This window comes from Chiloscyllium plagiosum, chromosome 46 (genome assembly GCF_004010195.1).
Source record: "Chiloscyllium plagiosum isolate BGI_BamShark_2017 chromosome 46, ASM401019v2, whole genome shotgun sequence".
Lineage (NCBI taxonomy): Eukaryota > Metazoa > Chordata > Chondrichthyes > Orectolobiformes > Hemiscylliidae > Chiloscyllium > Chiloscyllium plagiosum.
Genome location: NC_057755.1, coordinates 9,711,126 through 9,717,200, shown reverse-complemented (window position 1 = coordinate 9,717,200; position 6,075 = coordinate 9,711,126).

The window sequence follows — 6,075 nt, the reverse complement described above, 5'->3', positions numbered from 1 at the left end:
CACATATCTGAATACTGTGGGACAATTTAGCATGGTGAAACCACCCAACCTGCAAATCCCTGGAGTCTAAGGGACAATTTACCACAGCCAATCCACCCTAACCTGCACATCACCAGACTGTGGGAGGATACCCACACATAGATGTGGCGTGTGTGTAAACAGACAGTCACTCGATGGTGGACTCGAATCCAGGCCTCTGCAGCTGTGAGGCAATAATGCTGCATAGCCCCTTAATATCTGACTGAACTTGGAGGTTTAATTGCATTGATCATTGTTAAACGTAATCAAGGTGGCGAATGGAATGCTGGCATTTATGTCTAGAAGACTGAAGTATGACAATGCAGCTGTTCTGCTGCAGTGATTCCAGACCCCGGTTAGACCCCTCTTGGAGCACTGTGAGCAGATCTGGGCCCTACACCTTAAGAAGTAAAGAGCAGCCATGGAGGGATTACAATGTAGGTTAACAAGAATGGTACCTGGATTTCAGAGTTAAAGTTATGAGGAGAGTTTACGCAAATAACACCTTTTTTTCACTGAAATTCAAAAGGTTGAAGGATGGCCTAATCAAAGCCAGCAGGGCTATTAACAGGAAGAGACAGGATCGATAAGCCATTTTCACTGTTTGGGGAGTCGAGAAGAAGGGAGGATAGGGTGAGGGTTAGGACCAAGCGTCCTGAAGAGACGACCCCTTGTGATTATTGCGACGCATTGGCACCCTCTCGTGACCTCCTCCGGCACTGCAGATGTTAATGTCTTGGATAATTTGCTCCTGTCTGCTGTTCTTTGCATTAATTCTAAATTGTAGACGTTGTTTCTAGACGAAATTAATTTTTAAAAATAATGAATGGAAATAGAGATGTACACACACCCAGACACACGCCCACACACACGCATACACACATCATATATTTTATATATATACAAAGAGAGATACAATCGAGATTGCTTTGTGTCTCTGAGACTGCATAAAACTTTGGTTTAATTGTGACATGGATATGAGGTCTCTTTGCCCGTGTGTGTGTGCGTGTGTATGTGTGTGTGTGAGTGTGAGAGAGAACTGGTCACGTTTAACCTGTGGATCACCCTGCCTAAGATGAGGGGAGATTTTTTGAAGATTAATCCTACATGATAACCTCTTCTCCTGACAAGCCATTAACACCATTCTGCATTCACAAATCAAATGCCTACTCAGTCGATTTGATTTATTTCAATTCAATTGTTCCAGTTCATCAGCGACCTTACTGAATATTGTGCATCTCAATTCTATCACTAGCTGTTAATTTCTTGTATTTGTAAAATCACATTAAGGTTTTGATTCTGTTGGCTAAACGAATCCCTCAAAGGAGTCACAACATAAAATTGGCTTTACCGTTAGACACTGGAACGTGTTATATCAACCCTGATCAATGACGTATACTCTTTAATGAGGAGAATAGCTTGCATATTTCATTGGAATACGTTTACAAATGAGTTGTCAATTGTGCACACCAGCTAAAAATCTGACACATTCGGGGTGGAGCATTTTAGTACGGAGATGAGGAGACATTTCTTCACCCAATGTGAGGTGAGCCTGGGTTTAATTATTATACTTGGCGCCAGAATGTTGAATGAGTTCAAGGGGCACCTTCATATATCATTTGGGGCGAATGGGATGAAATGCAATGGGGAGAAAACAGAATTAGACTATTGAGTTGGATGATCGACCATCATTGTGATGACTGGCAGAGCAGGATCAAATGGCCCAATGGTATCTTCCTGCTACTATCTTCTATGTTTCTATGCATCTAAAATACTGAACATCTGATACCTGTGCACAATACTTGCATGTAAACAGTAAATATCAGCCATCTCACTCATAGTACTATTTTCTAGTGTGAGTATTCTGGATCCTTTAATTGACAAGTCATTTGTTAGAGCCCTTGCTGATTTTTAAAGGTATTGTCTTATTTTATTCATTGTTTTGTAATTTTCGATTTGGAGATGTGACCTGTGAGCTCTTCTTAAAATAGAAAACAAACAAGCAGTTAGAGATTTTTGAAACCATGCATGGAAAGAATTGTCGATTATTTCTTGGTGGATGATGCTCCATAGACACTTCAAGTCCAGAAAGGTCGTAGCAACAGCAAATGTTGAATGCTAACTGAGACAGATCGGGGAAACAGTTAGTAAAACAGGGAGTCGCCAGAGTTTGAATTGTGTTTTCTCAATAATGATTGCACTTAGAGTCATAGAGATGTAAAGCATGGAAACAGACCCTTCGGTCCAACCCCTTCATGCCGACCAGATATCCCAACCCAATCTCGTCCCACCTACCAGCACCCAGCCCATATCCATCTAAACCCTTCCTATTCATATACCCATCCAAATGCCTCTTAAATGTTGCAATTGTACCAGCCATCACCACTTCCTCTGGCAGCTCATTCCATGCAAGTACCACCCTCTGTGTGAAAAGGTTGCCCCTTAGGTCTCTTTTATATCTTTCCCCTCTCACCGTAAATCTATGCTCTCTAGTTCGGGACTCTCCGAACCCAGGGAAAAGACTTTGTCTATTTATCCTATCCATGCCTCTCATAATTTTGTAAACTACTATAAGGTCACCCCCTCAGCCTCTGACGCTCCAGGGAAAACAGCCCCAGCCTGTTCAGCCTCTCCCTGTAGCTCAAATCCTCCAACCCTGGCCACATCCTTGTAAATCATTTGTTTTAGATTAGATTACTTACAGTGTGGAAACAGGCCCTTCGGCCCAACAAGTCCACACCGACCCGCCGAAGCGTAACCGACCCAGACCCATTCTCCTACATTTACCCCTTCACCAAACACTACGGGCAATTTAGCATGGCCAATTCACCTAACCCCTGCACATTTTTGGATTGTGGGAGGAATCCGGAGCACCCGGAGGAAATCCACGCGGACACGGGGAGAATGTGCAAACTCCACACAGAGAGTCGCCTGAGGCGGGAATTGAACCCGGGTCTCTGGCGCTGTGAAGCAGCAGTGCTAACCACTGTGCTACCGTGCCGCCCATTTCTGAACCCTTTCAAATTTCACAACATCTTTCCGATAGGAAGGAGACCAGCATTGCACGCAATATTCCAACAGTGGCCTAACCAATGTCCTGTACAACCGCAACATGACCTCACAAATCTTGTACTCAATACTCTGACAAATAAAGGAAAGCATACCTAATGCCTTCTTCACTATCCTATCTATCTGCGACTCCACTTTCAAGGAGCTATGAACCTGCACTCCAAGGTCTCTTTGTTCAGCAACACTCCCTAGGACCTTCCCATTAAATGTATAAGTCCTGCTAAGATTTGCTTTCCCAAAATGCAGCACCTCGCATTTATCTGAATTAAACTCCATCTGCCACTTCTCAACCCATTGGCCCATCTGGTCCAGATCCTGTTGTAATCTCAGGTAGCCCTCTTCACTGTCCACTACACCTCCAATTTTGGTGTCATCTGCAAACTTACTAACTCTACCTCTTATGCTCGCAACCAAATCATTTATGTAAATGTCAAAAAGTAGAGGACCCAGCACCGATCTTTGTGGCATTCCACTGGTCACAGTATATGGACTTCTGTAAGGCGTTCGACAAGGTTCCCCGTGGAAGACTGATTAGCAATGTTAGATCTCATGGAATACAGGCAGAATTAGACATTTGGATACAGAACTGGCACACAGGTAGAAGACAGAGGGTGGTGGTGGAACGTTGTTTTTCAGACTGGAGGCCTATGACTTGTGAAAGCTACGGGACAAAGGTTGGTTTGCTCCCTGGTTGTCCTTTCATTGCCTACTTAATGAAAGTTCACAGAATCGAATCTCAGTTATGAGAATCAAATTAATATATTTTGGAGTCTGCAGTAAGGTATCAGAAACTAAGCAAGTTACAATCTCAAGTGACAGTCATGTTATAGGTTGTAGAAGTAGCTTAAGTAAACCAGGCTCTCATGTCACTTTTTTTTCCTTATCATACATTCCTGAATGTGTCTGTGTATCTGCCTGTCTTAGTGAAAGAATAGGGGCTATAATTACAGAGGATCAGAAATAAAATGTAATACTTAACCTTAGATACTGATTAGGTACTGTATTGTTAATAAATTATTTTTATTTTGTTTGAGCTATAAACCTTATGCCTGATATTGGATTATTGACAAATTCTGTGACCGGTGAATCAAAATGTCTATTTAAGAAACAATGAGGTCAATGTTGAGTGTCATTGAGTATCTTCATTTAACTGTATTGTGAATAAAGTGATACGGAGGCTCATTTGATTTGGCAGTCAGTCATGGTATCATAACAAATGTAACGTATTCTGAGGAAAACTTCCAGCATTGACTGTGATCTATGTAAGCCTTGGAAGCGCTTAAATAGAGGATGCTACAAGCAAGCCAAATGAAACTGCAGCCTTTCTGATTGTACCTCTACCTACATGGTGATCATGGCAACAACAGGTGTTCTGAGCATGATCACGAACGTAACTGTCCAACGCATTTTCAGTTATCACTTTATGTGTTCCTTCTTCTTCTCCACTGGAGTTTTCAAGATTGTTAAGTACATGAGTCAAGATTAGAGTGGTGCTGCAAAAACACAACAGCTCAGGCAGCATCCGTTGAGCAGGAAAATTGACGTTTCGGGCAAGCGCCCTTCATCAGGAACGAGAATGACATGAGCTCAGTCAACCTGTTAATGGCGGTGTGGTTCACTGACATGTTTACGTTGATAGATCTGTAGCAATATGTTGTAAGAGGCTGAAAACAAAGTACTGCAGAGTGAAAACAGCGGCTGCAGTTATATTGATCAACATTGCCCTGGTTTGCCTGGAGAACATAACCTTTTGGTTTGTATTTGAATCGAAATCAGTTACTGAACATTTACAGTGGGTTTGTGCAACAATTTGAACCTTTTCACTTCGCCACAAGGTGTAGCATTCTACTGGTTACATAGTATTTCAGTCCTTTGCCTTTCATTTTCTTTGATATTCTTATTTAATTGCTTAAAAGCCAAAAGACAAAGTATTGTAGCAGCCAACAGAGCCCGCACGTCAGTGCAGGGACTCAATAGTGAGAATAAAACAGACCCAGAGATGGAGAGCTAAAGGAAGTCCATAATTGTATTCTTCTCTGTTACAGGCAGTTTTATCCTTCTATGGCCGACAACAGCAGTGAGTTTTTTTTCGTCTAGGAGAATAAGTAATATCACACTTTATTAAGGTGTTTATGCAACCCCTACTTAGGTCGCCACTGAAACCGTCTATATGCTGATCTATTTCAATTCATGCACAAATGTGTTCTTTCAGGCAGATGAAAAGCAAATTCAGGCAAGAGATGAATGAAGTATTATGATTTTCTTGGTCATTTATTCTGATATTGGCTACTCAAAATATAAAGTGAAAAGCAAATACCTGCCTCAGAAAGTTGTAATGGGGTGAAATAAATTTCTCATGTTCTCCTTCCTCCGATCACAAATAGAACGCTTCAATAAAGAATGAATCAAACCGTTCAGTCATGTACTATTTGTCACGAATGGCAATAAATTCCTTACTTGTATCAAATTAAGTCAAACAAGGAAGGTAACAATTGACAATGAATCCATGACCATCATTAAACTCTTACTTGTTTACTAATCCACTCTGTTACTATCTATATACCTGCCTAAACTGGCGCTGTGCTGATGTTTCTGCAATTTTGCTTTCAAAACAAATTAAGATTCATTTCTAAACTTCTCTGAAACTTAACATGAGTGCATTCTCTGAATCAATTGCCTGTTCCCTGATCACTTGATATTCGATGGTTCCCACAAAATTACACAAACATGCGACATATCTCAGGCTCACTTAAAAGAAAAAGTAAAATGCAGAATTTTAGGATTGAGCAGGTAATTCAAATTATCTTTGAACATAACAAACAAGGATAAATTGTTAGCATTGTTCCTCTTAAAGGAGTGCCTCGGAAGGCAAAGATCAGTGGTCTTGTCAACATAATTGAAAAGGTTCAGAACACTGGAGTCAAAAAAAGGAAAATTATCGAACAGGAACAGGCCCTTCAGCATTCCAAGCCTGCGCTGAAACGAAGG